Source organism: Varroa jacobsoni, unplaced genomic scaffold (assembly GCF_002532875.2).
Source record: "Varroa jacobsoni isolate VJ856 unplaced genomic scaffold, vjacob_1.0 scaffold_90, whole genome shotgun sequence".
NCBI lineage: Eukaryota > Metazoa > Arthropoda > Arachnida > Mesostigmata > Varroidae > Varroa > Varroa jacobsoni.
Window position 1 is genome coordinate 180,043 of NW_019212992.1, and position 20,429 is coordinate 200,471.

The 20,429-nt window shown below is 42.2% G+C and overlaps 2 long non-coding RNA genes across 4 annotated transcripts in view; both read left to right on the top strand.

The window, feature by feature from the left end:
* LOC111264107 (uncharacterized) overlaps positions 1-10,847 on the top strand; it is a 10,949-nt gene extending 102 nt beyond the window's left edge. The window contains exons 2-4 of one of the 3 annotated variants that reach the window (XR_002682664.2): positions 8,465-8,782; positions 9,755-10,030; positions 10,306-10,847. This is a non-coding gene — a long non-coding RNA (uncharacterized LOC111264107). The remainder of the gene's footprint in view (positions 1-8,464; positions 8,783-9,754; positions 10,031-10,305) is intronic. The other 2 variants (XR_002682674.2, XR_002682659.2) reach the window with 2 other exon arrangements.
* A 4,779-nt stretch (positions 10,848-15,626) lies between these two features.
* Positions 15,627-17,571, top strand: LOC147753946 (uncharacterized). Its single transcript, XR_015312545.1, has 2 exons — positions 15,627-17,167; positions 17,362-17,571. It is a non-coding gene; the product is annotated as an uncharacterized LOC147753946 (long non-coding RNA).
* Positions 17,572-20,429: the final 2,858 nt, after the last annotated feature.

The window sequence follows — 20,429 nt, forward strand, 5'->3', positions numbered from 1 at the left end:
TCCCTTTCGCGTTACTGCGGGATTTTTAATGCTAGCCCTACTCTCTCTGGCGTGAGATCAGGAGAGGGACATCCGTCAAAGTACATAAGTTAAAAGTTGTTCCTAATATGCCAGTTGCGACCAGCTGGTTGTCCTGTCAGCTTAACTGTTCTTGCTAGCGCCATGCCGCTTCTGGCACTGCCGTTGTCCTTATCGTCGAACCCTGTCCCAACGTCAACACGGACGAGTTTGAATCAAATAGATTGATATACAGCAGCAAACGACCGACAACAGCGATGAATAATGGCTGCTGACGCGCGATTAAGCCGCTCCTTATGACTCTTCAGTTCTGCGCCACATCGGCAGTTCTCGTCGCCCGTCAAAGCGCGTTGCTATTGTGTTGAAACTGCAGAGTGGAGGGAGTATTTTATTCCTAGCAGGCCGGTGTGTATTAATAGTTAGCACGCTGGCTTTCCTTGTGGATCAGTCCAGGTACCGCTCCTTCTATGCCATTTACTCCGACTCGCCAGATGTATGCTCTCTATCAAAGTTACAACCATTCTTTGTCGCAGTATTGCCCGTGGCTAATTAGTGGGCTGGCTAAGTCAGCTACCACTCGACGTGTGCTGTCGGCTGGCAATGCACAGCTGACGTACGCACAGGTATTGCATACACAGACCATGCACAGGCAGTTCCAAGAGGCAAATCTTTATTGTTACTTCCGCTAGGTTCAATACCGTTCGGAGTTGCTGTCAATGCCAGAGCATCGACCTGCTCTCGGGGTCAAGAGGGCGGTAGATAAACCGGCTTCCTGCCTAGATCCACACAGCATAATTAATAATAACACCCTGAACAGCTGACTGGCCACTGAAAGAATCTCTTAGCAGTCTTGACGGCGTTTTTTTTGCAGTGTATTTGCGTTCCTTTGTAGGAATAATTTACAGTTCAACTCCTCACCATTCCGAATTAACAAAAAGATACTCGGCTGATATTTAACTAGTGCTATAGCTAAAGCTGCGGTAAATACTAGAAGGAGCTGATCATCGGGTGACTAACCGCTTCCGCTCGGTCTGCACAGCGTTAGTTTTTTTCAACAGAAACACCGCTGCTGCTGGTCACTTTGTGAACGAAGCCGCTAGTGACTGCGTGTAGACAACCCGATCAAGCAATAGTCACACACAACAACACAGAGCATGCGCCTGGCGGAAAGAGGCGACAGCCCCGACTGCATGATGGAGAGAGCTAATCGTCGGCCGTCATGGGGAAAGACGAGGGAAAGGGAAAAGCGCGCCAAAACCAATTACCCCGCGCGCAGTTATCGGAGAGCATAGACAATAGCCATTGGGGCTGAAGCACACAGAGACTTCAAAAATGAACTGTATTGTATTAAATGAATATTTGGACTATATTTGAAACGTGTCGTATACATCACAGATTCGAGCAGTCTTTGTGATACTAAATATTATCATAAAATAGTAATCTTTTCTATGAATGCCCTTTGTTTGATCTGTTTGGTGACTTGCTCATAAGACATCTGACTCATATTTTCAATTCTATTTATGGGTTTGCCTGTACTTAGATTGGAAAGGAAGTAATTCTTTTTACCTGTCTCAAAAAGATACAGATTGTGAAATTCTAGTTCTAGATTAAGAACTCTCTATTGGTAAGTAGTAAATTATATTGGATCGGTTTTCCAAAAAAAAAGCCCGATTTCTTCTTTTTAATTACAGGATATGCACATATTTAACCTCAGATTCTCAGATTGAAAGGTGGAAAACTTAAAAAAAAAGTCGTCAACTTCGAATCACGCACCAGCACTTAGACAAATTATTGAATAGGCGTCACAGCGTCACATAATATAGAGATATTCTGCTAATTTTCTTCAAATCATTCATATTCTTTCATTGGTGGGTAGCAATGCTCCCTCGTCTTTACCTTTCTAAAAATATTAGAAATAGATGAAATTTATTTGCGAAAATTGTATGCAGATTTGTTAGATTTAGCTTCATTTTATCCGTCTACCTGCATATCTGTCAAATCGCATATATTTGAATGTTTTTGAGCCAGTTTTTATGCTAACTAAAAACAACAATAGCTTTCAGTGTCGATTTTCTGATCCAGCATTACGCCACCCGCGCTTCTCGTCGAAGCAGATGATAATTAGGCATGCTATAATAACGGCTGAAGGATCGCCTCGTTTTATCAATGTATCTTTTTTCTACAACCAGCTGGAGTACGCTGCAACTGTTTGATTATTCGTTGTAAATGCAAAGAAAAAAAAAATACGAAAAAGCCCTATTCCCTGGATGGCAATGAAAAGTGGAACACGGAACAACGGATGTAAACAATTTGCCTCAATTTTATGCAGTTGGTATGTTCTCCTTCGTTGTATCGAGTACATGCTTATAGGGATCGTAAGCATACTAAGTAGTTTTCGGCTATGGGAAACGTGTGCAGCCTAAATCTTGTATATTCCTTTGTGCTACAATATCACGCTGAGGTTGTATGTGGCTATCCGGTCTTCGTCTGCAGAGTCGACAATAGCTCAGACAGCATCGTGATGGCCCCAACTGCGTAGAACTGGCTAAGCGGCAATCAAACGAGAGAATCCCTCATTTACAGAACTCGAGACCCTTTGACCCCCTAGTCAATTCTGGTACATCGTTTCGCATTGGTTGCCAGATTTCCTCCGAATATGAGGACGGCTTTGCGACGTACTCTCGGACTTAATTCCTAAATCTTTATGGCTGTAAGCTTCTCTTGATGGGATATTGATCCATATATATGTTGCGCTTATAAGTAAGAGACGAGGAGCGAACCGCAATCATAGTGATAAGATGCCGATAGGGTCACGTCGCTGGTTATATCTCTGTCATTTCTAGTGCCAAGGTATATCAACAGTCATTCATATGTATTGTAAATGAATCATGAGCTATATATAGCCGCAACGTATTCGAGATGGATACTGCCAGAGAACTTAAACAACACCGTATAAATGTAGGTATAAACTAAAAACATACTGTAGTATTAGGTAAAATAAAATTACATCATGATCAAGCCAGCTCTTAGTCGTAAGACTAGGCGCTGCAGATTATTTTGTTTATCACCTGTAGCACGTGTGTTGCTATAGGTAAAAATACAAGGGACGGAGGTTAAACGCCGTGAAGATCATGCGTTAAGCGGATGCATTTCTCTAGGAAACATTGAAATTTAACAGGAAATTGTGTCGTTCTCTCTAAAATGAGTTGAAAATGGTCAATTCTTCCATCGTTCGTTATTTTCAACGCAGTCTCGCGATTTTTACATTTACTCATAGATCTAGCAACTGCGGCTCGCGCGGGCAAACAGGTGATAATCTAAATCAAGTCCGAATTGAATTCGCATCTCTTGTCGCTTTTTTCTGAGCAGAGATAACACCGTCTCGCACAAGCCAGGGACCCATTTAGGTTACTGAGTTGTCAAATAGGCGTCACCCGAAGAGCTGACCATAAATTTGTTCTATACACAATGCAAAATGCTCGATCGTTTATCCACATAGGGAATCTCTAATTTTTTTCCTTGAGGTAGGCTAATGCATTGTGCAGACCAGATTGTAATACTGTGGGACTTTCATCCACAAAAAATGCGCATTCAGTACGCTTAGGCTTTACTTTGGGACAGATTCAGATATTATTGCAAACTTTAAAAGGTCCACCGGATTGGGCGAATCGCACAGCTCTACATATTATACATTTAGTTTTGTGCGTGGCCAGCATCCACGGATTCGGATGATGTTGCGTAATCGGAAAATGTTTTTTTAAAAAATAAATTAAATTAAAATTTTTTCATAATCAATTGATCTATTTGACTTCCCAGATACAGGACCAGCGAATCCAGATAGTAAATATTCTATCATGGATCAAAAGAATCGCTGGTGTTCGAAAGACAGTAGCATTCAATCTTGTTAGAGCCAGTCACCATGAGATTACCAAAACCAAGTTCATAATAAAACATTTACAGCCCTCTTAGGAGGGTCCATATTTCAGATGAAGCTGTAAGACTTTTTATACAGGATCCGTTCGAAAAGAGCTTACAGTTCGGAGTTAATAATCCTGCTTGTGTGTTTGGTCGTATTTACGCCCAACTCTAAATAACCATTAGCAACTAAAAAGTATTAGGTGCAGTCAACAAATATCTTTTAGCTTTTTTAGTAGTGTGCTGCATGTACCTCTTATAGAATGCAGGTCCTAGTTGCTCTTTAGTCCTATTATGGCTTTTTTGTTGTATTGACTTCTAACCCTCCATCACCTCATCCACGACATAGTTGTATTAGCCGAGTTTCGCTAAATTCATATTTATAGGCGACGTTGCAAAAACGAGTAACTAGTTTTGCCTCTGTTCAGAGCCTCCTACCTTCGAAGTCACAATAGTGGTTCCTTCTATACGCTGGATGTAATGCTATACAAACTTCCTTCGCATTTAAGACTGAAAACCAGCATTTTTAATAAATCGGCGTATGTTAATGTAGTGAAACTACCAAATAATAATAGCGCCATCCGGTAAAAATCCGACCTTCGGAATTGGATGTACTTCTTTCTGTGATAGAATTGATTCGGGGAAATAGTTAATCGGGCTGCTTGAAACTACCTTTTTTGGAAACCTTTCGAAGTGCGCGAATACGTTCTGTTAAACAACATTATCTTCGTTCGGGTCGAACGGAGCTTAATCGGCACCGGATACAAACATTGCTGGTTGTATCTTAGCCCGTATCTGTCATTGTGTGTGCTATTTTGTCCGAAGAACATGGCGGTCTATAATACGGACCAGTAGGAAAAAATCAAGCTCACTCGACACAACAGATATCTGTAATTCAAGGACCAATATCACACATGCTGACTTTGTTTGCTGTTTGTTTTTGCGTTATGCTTGAGAATCTATTAACAAAGCTAAGACTATTTCTGTAGAAAACACATGGCCGACTAAAGGAGCTCTACCCCGTTGGCCTGTTGTATGCTTTAATAAAAATTAAGCAAAGGCACTAAAAACAAGCGGCCACAGATTTTGTCGCACTATCTCACAGTAAATGAACCGAACGCTTGCATTACTGCTGCGACTAATAAGGGGTCCTGTGGTAAACTTTGGAATTCAAGAGTCTTAGGTTCTGCCAAACTGATCGGAATTGCATAGATGTTTTCGTGTCTATGGCTAATGCACGTGTTGAAATCAGTATCAATCCCATAAATTAATCGAAAACTGATAAATCCTGGAAGCCGTGTCAGCTTGACCTCGTTTTGTCCTGACTTCGTGAATGAGGTTGCTGACCATTTTGACTGAGCAACATCACTAGAGAGATATTAATCTAGGCTTTTCCCAATAGCTAGTTTTTTTTTACCTTCTCTATACATATGTATGCGAACGCTATCGCGTTTGTGGGCATCGAGTGATATGCATGTATCGTACATATCGAATATGCAACATTGTAGTGGAAGCGATCATATTAGTTGGCGATCATACAGTTGCCAACAAGTTCAACATGTTCTTCCACGCAAAATATTGTCTCTCTAAAAACTGGCAGCGACTCTTCTAGTCGCAATTCGCTTTTTCCCTTCGGGAACCATCCTCTTGCTTACATCTTCGTTTCCGTTCATATTTTAACGATGCCTCCCTGTTAAGAAGTTGGGTCAGTTGGGCTGTCCAGCCCACGATAAACCTCGAGTGTATTTTTATACGTATGAGCGACTGTACCCCTCGTTTTAGCCGCCTGAGGATTATCGACACCCGCCTCTGAAATATTCTGTTGGAAAAAAGCACCCAAGCAGGTTGAGAGTCCTCTAAAGACGGTTGCTTTGGAGGTTGCAAAGTCCTATAGCTTCGAGGCACTGAACTGTGCGCAGTGAATCAGTTGAAGTGGCCCGCAGCAAATGGTACATGCAAGTGAGTTTCCAAACGTAATGAAGCCGAAAACCTAAACTAGCGCCTACTACCAGTTTTCAGCCTGACTAACTAAGCATATATACCCTATCCTTCATAATTGTGGCAGCAGTAGCAGAAAAAAGGTTTTCGTTTCGTTCGAAAGGCAAGAAAAACTATAAATAAATACATAAGGAAACGCAAATACGAGAGAAGAGGGAAAAATGGGTAGTGACAACAGGCAAGAATAGACTCGGATGGGCGACAGTAGAGCTAAGGCCCTCATCATCTATGGCATCGCCGCCGAGCTAAGTAAGTCAAGACTAATAGCCAAAAAGGCCGCCAAGGTCAATGGAAAAAGTACACCGTCTTTCAATCAGTAAGACTCGTTTTTCTCTCGTTATTCGGGGAATCCCTCTTCAATGGAACGGACTGCTGCGCGGAGAAATCCACGCGGCTTGGCCAGAGACACCGCACCGGCGGTGACGATAAAGACAGAGTCATGAGTGACTAGAGCCTACATGTGCCAACCGCGGAACGAAGTTCTAGTCAAGAGAAGATCTCAAGCTGGCAGGTAAAAGCAGAAGCGGTTTGCGTTAATGCTTGAATACTTATCAAAATATGGCGGCAGAAACGATATGTTGAGTGTGAAGTGAGTGTTAGGGAAGAAGCTCACCAGCTGGAGAAGCACTGCTTTGTCAGCTGGATACTGCTGTCACACAGTCTACCGTCCCTTCCTGCGGGCGCCTCTTTGACGTTTGGCCCTTGCTATGCCACTCCTCAAAAAAACGGACTAGAAATGAGCAAGCCGGCTGCTGCAAGGATTGGGAAGGAAAAGCAGCCCAGTCCGATTTGATTTTATTCAAAATACATTTGAAAAACGCGCATCGTTGTTGACGTCCTGGCGCTTCTTCTTTCTATACTTATTTCTTTTATGCCATTAAACAGCAAGCAGTTCCAAGACTGCAGCAGCATCAGTAGCAATAACGGTAACATGGCAGAATCAGGATTAGCAACAGCGGTTGTTCACGTGACCTATTGGGTTACCTCGATCCACTTTCCTGCATGAAACGACGGTCGATACTAAAAGCCTTTTCAGAGACCCTGAAGAGTATTCCTACTGTCAGTCCTCCGCTGCATAGGTTCTCAACTTTTCTTTCGCGGTCGTTTTCCCGCTCGCGGTCTAACTCTTGTCCTATTCGTCATAGTCAGAGAAAAGTGACAAAACCTGAGGAACCTTTTTGCGTAACATTGGCAGCCACTACGAAGGAAACCTATCGATAGACTGCCGAAACATACAGAGGGATAGTCTCTCACCCGCTAGCTGGTCAATGAGCAAGCTGGAAGAGAAGACCGTACAGTTTCGAGCTACTACAATTCCTTTTTTCTTCCTACGACACCCACTTACGCTGACCAGAATTTTCAATCTCAGCCTATTTGGGGCACTGTACAATTTTTGATACGGGATGTTTTCAATTGAACGTCTGTAGAAAGATACTCTTAAGAAGACTGGAAGGGGTCGAACACACGTGCATTAGTTTATACCTAACCGGAGAGGGTCTGGCACAATAGCCTAACAAAAAAAGATATCGAAGTTATAGTCGAAGCGAGAGAAAAACTGACAAAAAAATAGCGATTTTTTTTTATTTCAGAGAAGTCAGTAACTGGTAACTGACGGTACGTTGTGTCATACGGTACCGGCCACACAAAACTGATTAATTATATGCTCACCTATCATCCACTTAAATCAAGAACTAGTGATTTTAGCTTTTTCGGTGATTTAATGTCGTGACTGAGGGGAGTCCCATTAGACTGAAGGTAACGACATAGATACACTTTAGAGATACTAAGACATAAAGACGATGATGTTATACGATTTTATATCAGACATTGTTTTTTTCGCCCATGATGCATTGTTTACTTGAATTCGTCAGTCAGTTAAAGAGTAAACCAGAGGAAAGAATCCTGTTGACAGAAAACCTCTAACTCGAAAAGGAAGGAATAAAAGCTAAATCCAAACGGCAAATCGTCATAGGAGTGAAATATGTCAAGTTTACATGGGACTATTTGCTGCTACACCACCATTTTTGATCCCTGTGAACCTCTATACCCCCCACTTCTACCCACTGGATTATTGAGAGGTAGTCGTGATACCCATAATGAATCCTAAGCTTAAACTGGCGATCGTTACGTCTATGTCGTTGATAACCCATGATAATGATAATTATGTTGGCAGGCATGCTACAAAAACAGCGCCATGAAGAAACATTCAGTAGTCGGCTTGTTAAGACAAATATAGATTTCACGACAAAGTGGAAAAGTGCAGTAGAATCCTAGCCAAACTCTATAATAACCATTATTTTGAATCGAAAAAAATGTACAATTGAATTTACGCGCATTTCTATTTCCTCTGGCGTTTAATTTATTAAACACTAAATGAAACGAAGCCGGACCCTAAAAACAACCCAGAAAGCTAACCAAGTTTAAGTAAAAAACATTATTACTCGTTTATGCCAAATATTTCTATTCAGTTGATGCAAATCCGTTAATTCAGCCAGGTTGTTAATTGCTTTTATTATAATGTTGACTTTTTCAGAGCAAACAGAAACTAAACGTATTTGGTATCCAGCTGTAGAAGATCAGCTGAATTTAGTTTGTAAATATAGGAGCAAGTTTGCGCTAGCGTGATTTGAAAAAACTAGACACAGTTTCTTTGGACTGAAACTAGTTGACGTAAACGCGTTCCCTTGAAAAGCCTCGTGAAGTCAGCAAACCACAGGATTACTACAGGTACTTATGGAAGTCTCAAGGTGTCTATATGCACGATCTCGAACAGTCGATGGAGCTGCAGGATCAGAAGACGGAATCACGCGACGTAAATAAGGAACAATGCAATGCGTAAACTTTGCTGCAAGTGAGTAACATTCAGGCGTATTTTCGGAGTGCAGAAGCATGGAGCACCAGGGAGCACATACATTATAATTAGTCGCCGCTTTTTGCACATAAGTTTTCATCTATTGTACAGCTCAGCTGTGCGTTAATGAGCGACAGTAGCTCTAGCGCGATACGGTTTCATGTTTTCGTTGTACTTGTTATTGGGTGTTCGGAACCGTTCGCCGGCATGTTATTATGAAGGAAGCATAAGACACACTGAGAAGACATATACATCCGTTTCGTGTGGATGCATGGGTTTTAAACAATTAAACTTAACTCTAAACTGGAGGGAAATGTTTCTTTCAATACGTCGCCATCTAATTGTCCGACGTTAGGTTTTCTGCTAAATTGATCTGAATGGGGAACATCTACTTTCATCCGACGTACGCACATTGTAGCCGTTAATTATACCAGACCCCAAAACGTTACGCTTAACAAATAAATACAAAGGGGGTGCTACAACAATTGTCTGACCTCTTGTCCGTAAAGGCTAGCCTTTTGAAGCATGACCCTGATCCTTTTACAGATGTTTCATCATTACATAGATAATAACGATATGACCCGCAGTACTTAATCTGTTGTCAAATAAGAATATGGAAATATGTCCTTCCCAGGAAAGCAGAATATTTATCTCGTGGCAACACCACCTGCCTCTGCCATCGACTACTGATGTGTCGATATATTATATAAACGATATTATGCATTCAAGACGATTTTTTTGCCAACGTTGTTGCCAAATCTTGTTAGCTCAGCTTGGTTTCATTGGGTTTGACATATATTTGGCGTACAACTGCAAAACTTAGGGTACGCAGTTACGCTTTCTGTATTGCAACTTATCGGTGCAGTAGTTATTTCGGATATAAACGTCATATAGAAAAATATAGCCGATAGAAATGTTGTAGTTATTGTTCGTCAGTGGTACGATGCTAATCATTGCCACATTGGCGCGAAGCGCGCTTCGTAGGGATTCAGTTGGACGCAAAGGCTTCTCCTTTCGGTCTATTCCACAGCGGTTCTCAACTCGTAATTTTGGCGCTGTGCCAGCACTGCGTGCCTCTGCCAACGTGGCAAATAGCGTCACCAGGCGGAGTAGTGACGTCTAAAGGCTTATACCGGCTGGGAACGACAAGTAGCTGGGAGTCTGCTAGTCGTAGGTTTTCCTAGAGGACGTTACTGGCCGCCCACACGCCTCGAGGATAGACCAAACTGCTAAAGCCTTCAACACTTAGTAAGTACTAGCTATTGAATACAGCAGACATTGCTTGATAGCTTTAATACAGTTAGCTTTATATACAGCCCAGTGAGTTTCGCCGCTACGTCGTGAGATAATAACAAAGGATTAATCATGGTAGGAACTGTATATTCTACGTCCGGATAGGTGTTTAAATTTGATTTATAGATATTTTAGAAATGTTCTGAACGATGAATATTGACATAATAATAGGACAGTGTTTGTCTAGCTTAGTTATGCTACTATGATCTGTATTATCTGCACTCTTTCAGCAATACGTAACTGGGCAAATGGCGAAAATCAGAAAATAGCAACGATTAATCCTTCTTGAATCGAATCTTCATTGGAAAGTCCGTCAGTGCTGATTGCGTTCGTTCAATGGTATTCACTTGCGGAGCTTTGAAGATCCGTGTGTATGGTTTATGAACTTTTTTTTTTTGCTTGTATTTGCGTAACCTTAAGTAATGGCTTGATTATAATTCAATGAGGTCAAGTAAGCCCGTCGAATATGGTCGACCACAGAGTACAAACGCTTTTTCCGTATAGTCTGTGAAAAAGTTCACCCGTGCTTAGGTTTATTCCGACGGGTATACAGCGTTAGAATGGTCAGCATTTAAATACTTCCTTTATTGAGTTCTAGAGCCGTCTTCTCTGAAAACAATTTTAGCGTAAAAGGCCACTAATATGCAGTTCGTATCGCAAACATTTTAAGAGCAACGCAGGTCCTGTAATAAAAATGACTTTACACCGAAACCTGCTCTTTTTATAGCCCGCAATTTTTGAAACCGTTCACTACTGAACAAAAAATACAAAATTATTTAATAGAAGTCTGCATGCAGGAGATGTCTGAATAAAATAAAAGTTCTGATACTAATATCAGACAATCGGAGAACGCATGCAAGTTGTGTGCACCTGTGTGAAAGAAGCTGCTTGTACGCAGCTCAGTTGAGGAAAGGTTTGTGCTCTGCACGATAACTGCAAATAGGTTTAGTGAACGCCATTAACGTTTATTGAAGCCAACAATCCGGCCCCAATTCAGCAACGCTTTATCTGGCAGCTTTGCCGTATGAAGCGTTGACGTATTTCACAAAGACATAAAATACATTAGCTGTACGAAAGTTATTAACGTCTAATAATAACGTTAATTGTCTTTCGAAAAAGTCTAGTTTCATGCCGTACAACCAAAGCTTTGCACCTCGTACTCGGGACCAAAAGAATGGTCGAAACCTTTTAGGCCCTGGCCTAAAAGGCCAGTCGTTAAATATATTTTTTTAAAGCCAGTCGTTAAATATATTTTCTGAAAGAAACTTTCATCAACAACTTATTTTCAAAGCACCTCGTAAAAAAGACGATAATTACAAAATCATTCAATTTCTAGGCGGTCGTGAAGTTAGAGCTTAACAAATTTCGTACAGAGGTAAAATTTAGCTTCTTTTCTTCAGTTCCTTCGACTGTTTAATTAGAACATATTAACAGGCCGCCAGAAATCATAGAGACTCTTCTGTGCCCTGAAGGTGTAGTCATTTGTGATAACTTGATGTTTAGAAGAGATTGATAGTGGTAGTGGCCTTACTAGCTTATATGACGTCTATTTCGTCTAAGGACATCTAGTAAAGCAGAGCACTAACTAAGGGTGCCGATGGCGCTAACGGCCACTTATCTTCAATAACCCCACGCCCTTCACGTAACTTTTTATTGTTGGCTATTGCACTCTCTTAATGGTGTGCCACTATTCGTTTGGCGTCAAAACAACCAGTTTTCGTTATGGGTAATGAGACGTGGGGCTAGCATGGCACTCGAATACGTGGCAGATGCGTCTAATACTGGACCTAACGCGTCTCAGCGCATTTCGACCTTGAATATTTCCCGTTAACTTCTCGTCTATTTGATTTTACCAACTGTACAGTAAGTAATGCTTACGTTCGTCTGATGAAGATGATCCCGTAACTAAATACAAAAAGCGTTACCCACAAAGCGATTTAATTGTATGTAAGCTGGTTAAATATAAAAAAGTATCAGTGATTTTGCCAACGCCTTGCGGAGAACTTTGCTTTCAACTACGAGGGCCGTATGCATTCTAGTCTCGTGATTCCTTCTGGCCCGCTGCATGCCCATCATCCCGTTCCTTTGATTCGATTTGACAAAGACAACTGCCCCATTCCACGCTAGCAACGTAACGGTCATTTGCCCCATATTTATACGTATATTTAATCAATCAGACCCTCATCACTCTAGCTGTACCTGCTCCCACGGCATTCCTAGCATCGTTTTTTGATTATTAATTGCCTGTCTTTATGTTATATTGCCAATCACACTTTGTTAGTGTGGATCAATCTCACTCCAGTTTCTGGGCCCCAAAAAGGAACCCTCTAGCGTTCTACCAGTATCCATGTATTCACGTAGTGGATTTATCAGTATATATGTATTTATTATGCGTATGCCCGCTAATTTACTTACACATTGACATACGTACATGTAGGCTGTAACCAAGAAAGCTACCTTTACACATATGAGGTTCGCACAGCGTTACACTGAACGCGAACCGCGAGCGAGTGGTAAAATCAACGGATGGGCAAGCAGGCATACGAGTAGTTGGGGGTAGATGAGTCAGTTTTATGTTGTCCTATTGCGTTTAACAGCCTGTTAACTAAGCATACATTACAAGTCTCATATAAACAAGGGAAACAGAAAACAGGAGGAGAGAAGCAGCGTGCGACAAGTTGCGGTCAACGGAAAATATAGCTGGTGACGGATTAGTATCTGCAATAGGGATCGCTATAATCTCTAAAGAACTTAGATAATACCTGGAATACTGAATGGCCATATTCAGTCATTCAACGCCGTTGTACCCTTTGTAGCCATCGTTTCCTGTTAGATTTCTGTTATTTTTCGGTCGGCTTCGAACATTATATCTTCTTTTAAACTTTAAAACTTTTTTTCGTTTTAGTCCATGTTCGTATATGTTTTTTGCACCGTATTGATTACTGATGCGGCTTACGCCGTATATTTTTCCTTTCGTCATTTACTCACGGACAACGCGTGGTGAAAGAGATGGGGATAGGAAACACTTTTTGGCTTATGCGCACGCTAGCATGTATGTGTATCGGCAAAAGCAATCCTGCAGCTGCATTCACTTCTTTTCTGCGGTAGGTGCACGGCAACATTTATAACAGAGTAAAGGCCTTGGTAACGTAATCTGGAAACAGCACAAACGATTGGTCGTGAATGCTGTTGGAAATGCGAAGATCTGCTTAGTTTAGTCTTGCCGCGGATGATCTACTGCAGGTTACGTATTTCGTCAATCCAAGCACTACAAGGACCGACAGCAGCCTGTCATAATATATCGAAGTGGCCGAACTAAGCGTATAGGACACGCGTGTAGGCAAACAGCGACTGTATAGGTAACTTTAGCACTAGAGACTGCTGCCACCACCGGTTACGTAGGCAACCGGTTAGTCCATAATACTTATAAAGCTTGAAGCGGTAACACTCATCATAATAATAAGTGGTAGCGTTAATGTAACTTCGTAGACACGATGCTGAAAGCAACTGTCGGTTACACGCTACTGAGCAAACATTTCCCTGCCTTCTTAAAAGATCCTTTATGAATAGAACCTGAGGCGAGATAGAGAGTACAAAACGAGTGGGCTAAAGAGAGTAGCATGAAATTGAGAGCTGGTAAGCGAGAACCGCGCATGAGCGCAAGGCCGGCCAACAGCTAACAACAATTTCGTCGTACGGAATACACATGCAAATAAGCCACGGGGGCACAGAGGCGGCTTGAACGAACATGTGTGAGGGACAGGCCATAAGGGGTCGCACACAAAGCTCTGTTCGTCCTCTTCATCGTTTGACCTAGTCGATCACAAACGAACGCACAAAGCCACGCCGAGAGACTAAGAAGTAAAGCGACAGCCGTATCCTACATACGGCGGCAGTGCCAGCTAGATAGCCACGTCTATGAAACAATGGTACACGGAGTAGTTGTGTCTTGTGCCATTACCCATCCCCCTCCCCCTGCTACTCAGGGAAACAAGAACATAGACACAAACAAGGACACAGGCAAAGAGATAGAAAAAAATATCGCCTACCCCCATAAACATGCATCTGAAAAACGCATTTCCATAGAGAGGCAAATGAGAATATCAGGAGCGAATGAAACGCTGCTGAGAAATTGGTATTGACGAACAGCTATTGGGAGAAAACGGTAAAAAATACGACGATCAGTGACAACAGAACAGGCAAATATAGTAGATAGAGCACGAGAGATATCGATAAAAAAGATATATTTTGAAAAAGACAGTTTCGTACGAAGTGGAACAGACCCTCATGTAGTGCGGCATGCGTATAGTGGAGGCAGGATATGTGTCAACAAACGGGCTGAACGTCGATACAGGACAGGAGACACGTTCGGATGCAGCGACGTGCGAAAATCCTATGCAGCTGTGAAGTACAAGACCAGAAGTAGGGATCCGGCATTGGTGTGGGGCGTATATATTTCTAAACGACGCGATAGAACGCGGTATTTACGTTAAGCTGGACTCCTGCGGATGATGTACATGAGTAATTAGGTTGGCTTATGTTTTAATGCGGAGCGCTGTCGAATTCGTTTTGACATTTTTGAAGAAAGGGACATTTTTTTTTATAAAAGAAAGACAGAAAAATAGGGCTTTGTCTTGACTTGGCTAGACTGTTTTGTAACTCTCCATCATTGCGCTGTCAACATTTATGTGTATGACGTAAACAAATGTATGCTTCTAAGCATGTGCTTACAATTATTAGTAGTAGTACTAGTAGTACAATCCAGCCATTGACGTGTGACGTATCGGAATACTCAAAACGTAGTAGGTTAATGGAAAGGTAAAGTAAGTTGGAAGCATCACATGTGTAGATCTCGGTGGTAGTAGCAAGTAAAAACAAAACATTTGCGGAACAATCTGAGACTAAGTGAAAGGCCGCAGGAAACCAAATTAGAGTTATGGGTGGAAATATAGGTGGACGTCATCCGCTATTTAGGCTGCGAGCTTGCTTCCATGAAGAAAGTTCCAGGTTTATTTCGAGCATGCATCGACCTGGAGAAAGTTGGAAAGCTCTTTAGCGTTTAGTACTGCCATTGACGAATCAACGCAACAGTAATTGACCTAACGGACGTAAAGGTCGGGACATTTGTTTTTTTGTATCGGCAACCGTATCTATCCTTTAAAGTCTCCTAATTGCTAAAGACTAAACTGACTAGAATACAACTACTACTAAATAGCACCAATGTTAACTTGAGAGATGTCCGCACTTCGTGAACGTGATTATATGTACATGTATTTTGCGTATATAACTACGGCATATATTTACATTGGAAGTTATTATATGTACACGCATCGATAAACGTACTTTATAGATGCATCTTAGACTACAGAAAAACCCGTAAGCATTAACTCTCGAACAATGTATGAGCAGCACGGCATGATTTTCTTCCATTGCCATGCACATACGATACACGAAATCTCCCTCATATAAATGGCAGCCTCAATGGATCGCTTCACCCTGCTGCTGTTATTATTTTACAACTGTGGCTGCCGTTTTCTGGCGTTGTCTCAGTCTCTCGATCGCCACCTGTAACTCTTTGTGAGGTACTTTTTACGTATTACATAGGCTGAAAGTGACTCACTGGGGACATGCAAGATGAAGAAATCAGACCGATGAAAATAGCCCGATAACGCGGCTGTCTTTCTATCTTCTTTATTGGCTTCACATCAATGAATGGAAAACGTCGGGAAACTTACCGGGGTAGGCAAACTCGGCGACGAAGTTTGTCACTTAATTAAGACCCAGTCAAAGATGCGCAAAGCCTCCGGTGGTATACATCGTCTCTTTAGTCTTCCAGGGGCAGTACCGTACTCCTGCCATCTATATATAGCCAGTCCAGCTAGTACATTCTAGGTAGCCGCTTCTGCTGATGGCCAAAAACTGTTTTCCCAAAAGACTTACTGGTCATCTTTTCTACTTTTTTCCTTATTGCTACCTATAATCTCAGACACACAGGCAGCCGTACACATGAACGCGTAAGCCCCACAGACCGACATAGATAAAGCACTGATGTCTCGATTCTCTGCTCGTTAGCGCCTCTTTCGTGCTTCTTCTGCCCTAATGTGAACGGCAAATGGACCGACATCGAAATTGAACCAACGACAAAATGGGCACCATTTCATCGATCTATGAACAGAAGCTAAACTGCAGCACGCCAATGACCACACGGGTACGACCAGATGGGACGAAGCGCAGTGCTTTCACTACGACAGCTTCTTTTTTCGTAACGGTCATCAGTGTGTTAAAAGTGCTGTCAAAAGACGAGAACAGACATCCAAAAAGCCTACATTATTTAGCCCCCACCCCAGCACCCTTCATTCCTGTCCCAACGAGGTGATTTGGCCATGATGACAAAAGCATGCGTGTATGTGTGTGTGTATGTGTCAGCGATAAGAGACATGGTCACATGGTTGGAACACAGAGGTTTGAGGCCTGTTCAATAATTTACGAAGGGTGCCAGCAATTTAACGGGCTGTGCGATATCGATGCGACATATTGAAGTAACAGAACTCGCCAGCACATCGTTCTCAACCAGAACACCCGTACGTTGAAGAGACCGGAACTAGTAGGGTTATAGAACGTGAAGCCGGCAATTCAGAGGACACTATCCTTATCGCCTACGTTAATGTATATAATGAAACGCGAAAATATCAAATTTTCTGGTAGTCGCTATATAGACAAATGCAGGTATGCACACGCCTATTCATATATATACATATCCTATATGAACGAATCCAAAGCTGTTCAGTTAGGCAGCCTGAGCTCCATGAAGTTCCATAAGAACGTCGATGATAAGGATAGCATGGAAGGTACAAGAGATGACGAAGGGGTTGTTGTGTTGTAGGCGACAGCCAAATTATAAACTGGCTGAACGATATGCCAAGGATATTACGACACTACCGGCGATCAGGACAACAGAGCTTGTTGAAGGATGCTTGCTGTAATACACAACTATAACTACTGGCAGTTTACCTCTACTTATGTGAAAAAAAAAACCATATCGATGAGAGGCAAAAGCATACTACGGATTTTTTATAGTTTGAAAAGCTGAAGGTGAGTGAAGCAAAAATTAGGCGTTCGATAATTGGTGTAGCACTTTTCTGTGAAAGAACATCTGATAGAAATATGGAAGTGGTCAACGTTAGCAATTAGTTAGCGTAGTAGCAAACGAATTTATTTAGATACGTTTAGAAAATCGACAGCGATCACATTTAGGTATTTGTGACTATTTATACGGGACTGTTCAGCATATCCTCGCTTACACCGAGTTCTCACCTACCTTCTTGCTGCGTGGCAATAATAGAAGGCACTGGAAAACGCCTACAGCGATATGGATCTACAACAGCTTGATCGACTGGAACTCATTCTTCAGGAATCCGTAATGCTGCCTCCGTGTGTGCTCCTACGGTGCGTCACGTCAAATAGTTTATTACATTCTCATCATGCGAACAGAATCACACGTTATGAAAACATTTCAATCAAAAATTGTTTTTTTTGGTTCTGTTAGATTTCTAAAAAAGTACGGTTTTCTGCTGCTAGTAATAGTCCTTATTTTCGATCTTCACCTTTATCGTCGGTAAAAGTTTAGGCTGCGACTATATTCTTCTTCATCTGTTCCTATTGACGGTTTGTCACTTGGAGAGATTTTTGTTGCCCGTTTTATTTCCAATACGGGCTGCTTCTGTTATTATTGTACTATTGTGCGGTCGCTTCTCTTCCTACAGAAGACAGACAGGTATAAGCACAGATTGAGCAGCACAAGAGACACATAAGCAACTTTTACTGTCCTACTTCTGACTCCCCACTATCGTCGCCATTGTGCACTTGATATCTTCCCGTCTCCACCTCGGACTCATCACACCGGAAGCTGTTACTTCTGCTTCTACCCTTTAACGGACGCCGGTATCTGCCAACCACCACCTCGTCACCGTCGTCGTCCTCCTGCGTGTATCGTTCCGCTTTCAGTGTCACATCGCCGTCCAGCGTCGGCAGAAACGTTGGCAATGAACGGGCCACGAAGAGAAAAGCCCAACCGCTGCGCCCAGCGGCCTCATTGCGCCGCTTGCTCTCGCAGGCCAAGCACCTGACAACGAGGACAGATTCAGGCAGGACAGCCGAAGGGAGCTGCCGGGGCTAGACCGAAACGGCGCTAACGAAACCCCACCAGACAAGTAGATCGGTGAACAGGAAATCACAGGAGATACACACAAAGCAGGCAGACGGAACGTCACAAGCCTTAGGCGGCGGCCATCCAAGCAGGCAGCCACGCAAATAGGCAAGCAAGCAACGGTAGTTACTTTTCCTTATAACGGAGGCGATGGTAACAGCGGCAGACAGCCTTACCGACCACCAAAGCGCAGAGCAGGGCCTTCCTCAACAGAAAGCCTAAGTCACTTCCCTCTCGCTCCTTTTCTCCATGACAACCCTATTTTCTTACCCCCCTCTCCCCCATTTTTGCTAATTCTGTCCCGACTAAAACGGCATAGCATGAGAGCAGGGTTATCGGGCAGTACTGCGGTGCGAAGCTGTGTGGGCTAAAAGAAGCCAAGGATCACACATCAGCTTGAGGGCGCAATATAAAACAGAGACAGAGGCAAAAAGCTCAGAAAACGAACGCTGACGGCAAGTTCGCCTGCCACAACGTTCAAGCGATAACCGCCTGGCTGCTCTTTACGAAACACGCTAGTGGGGCTGCTTCTACGAGGGTGGGGGAAAAGGGACGGTGTAGAGCGGTAACTATGAAATGTCATAAGACCTATATGTGAAATGCTATTTCAATTTATTGTTAGGTTTTTGTCGTTTAGAAAAAAACTTTATGATAAATTAGAATGTTTTGCTGATATACGACAATAAATGAATAGTATTAAGACTGCATGAAAGTTAGTGAAAAACGAATACATCGTGTTTATAGAAAAAATAAAGAAATCGCTGTGGAACACGTAGCTGATAAGCATACGTTTACTTAGCTTCGTTAATTTAAATCATAGTATTAATAAACAAATCATAAATTAGTTTCACCAATGGCCTTCTACGACCCTGTGCCTATGTGCATTTTTACATATTTCTGTATCGACAACGAATAACCCTTAGGGTACATGAGCCCAGCTATTTATATATATTCTCGGTAGGCGAATCAAAACAAACAGCCACCGCTGTCGCCACTTGTGCAAATCAGTTAATTCGTCATAAACATATAGGAGGAAAATTGCTTGCATGTTTTCGCTGTGAACTATAATGTGTGGAGACGTGAAAGACGATAGAACCTCAATAAACGCAGGGTCGTTAATTAGAAAGGAAAAGTACGTAGAGAGGGTTGGGCTTTTTATACAATCTGCAGCATCTGAACCAAAGTCCAATCAATACGGACTCCCTGTTCGAGCTCATTCTGATAACAACCGGCAGAGCCAGGGTTTTAGTAAACCCCCGAAGCTCATCCAAATCGCTCTATTTCCTCACGTTCGGCCTGGAAATGGCGCGACTAATAACATCATCACTGGCAGTAGGAGCAGTTGGAGAAGCTGCTGCTGACCGCCTGTGAGCTTCCGCCATTCCAGCCAACAGTAGCGACATTCTCTACATTAAAGGATGAGTGTATAACGGTTTAAATAGAAGCAGGCAGGAAATGGATCGCAGGCAGAACGTCTAATAGAGTATTGTTGTTGCTCTATCGACCTCAAGGGTTCAGTAGCTATCTCGGCCGTTGGTGCCTAAAAAGCGTGATGACTACGGACATAAACATTACCTGCACTTTTTAGTAGCACCACATTGTGTGTTATACATCACGACCATCTCCTAGCAGACATGACGGTGAATACGAATAATTCCATTGCTTTTTTTTTTGTATGGATGCAAGCATTAAATCAGGGAAAGTAAACCCGTTCGATTCGACATCAAGGGTGTAAATAGCCATATAGTAACTTGCTTCGATGAAGCCCGTATACTATAACTATTATAATTAACTATTATTATATAAGACATACCATTTCACTGTACGGCAGAGTATGTCCCTATTAGAAAGCTGTTAAGGAGAATATCGATTGTTATATATCAAGGTCCATTTTTCATGATACACATCTATGGCTTTGAGGGTTCATGCCGACTATTACTATATTTAATAATAATGGACCAGATAAAGCTGCTATATTATTACCAAGTGACAATTCAGCAGTTGTAAAGAGAAAATGACTCTACGTGCCCAATTGGTATACATATGAGAAATTTAGATATTATGATGTATACAGCAACACATTGCTGTTGTTTTTGAAAATTCAGTTTCCTTTCAAGCGCTGTCTCTGGGTAAAGCCGAACGTCCGTC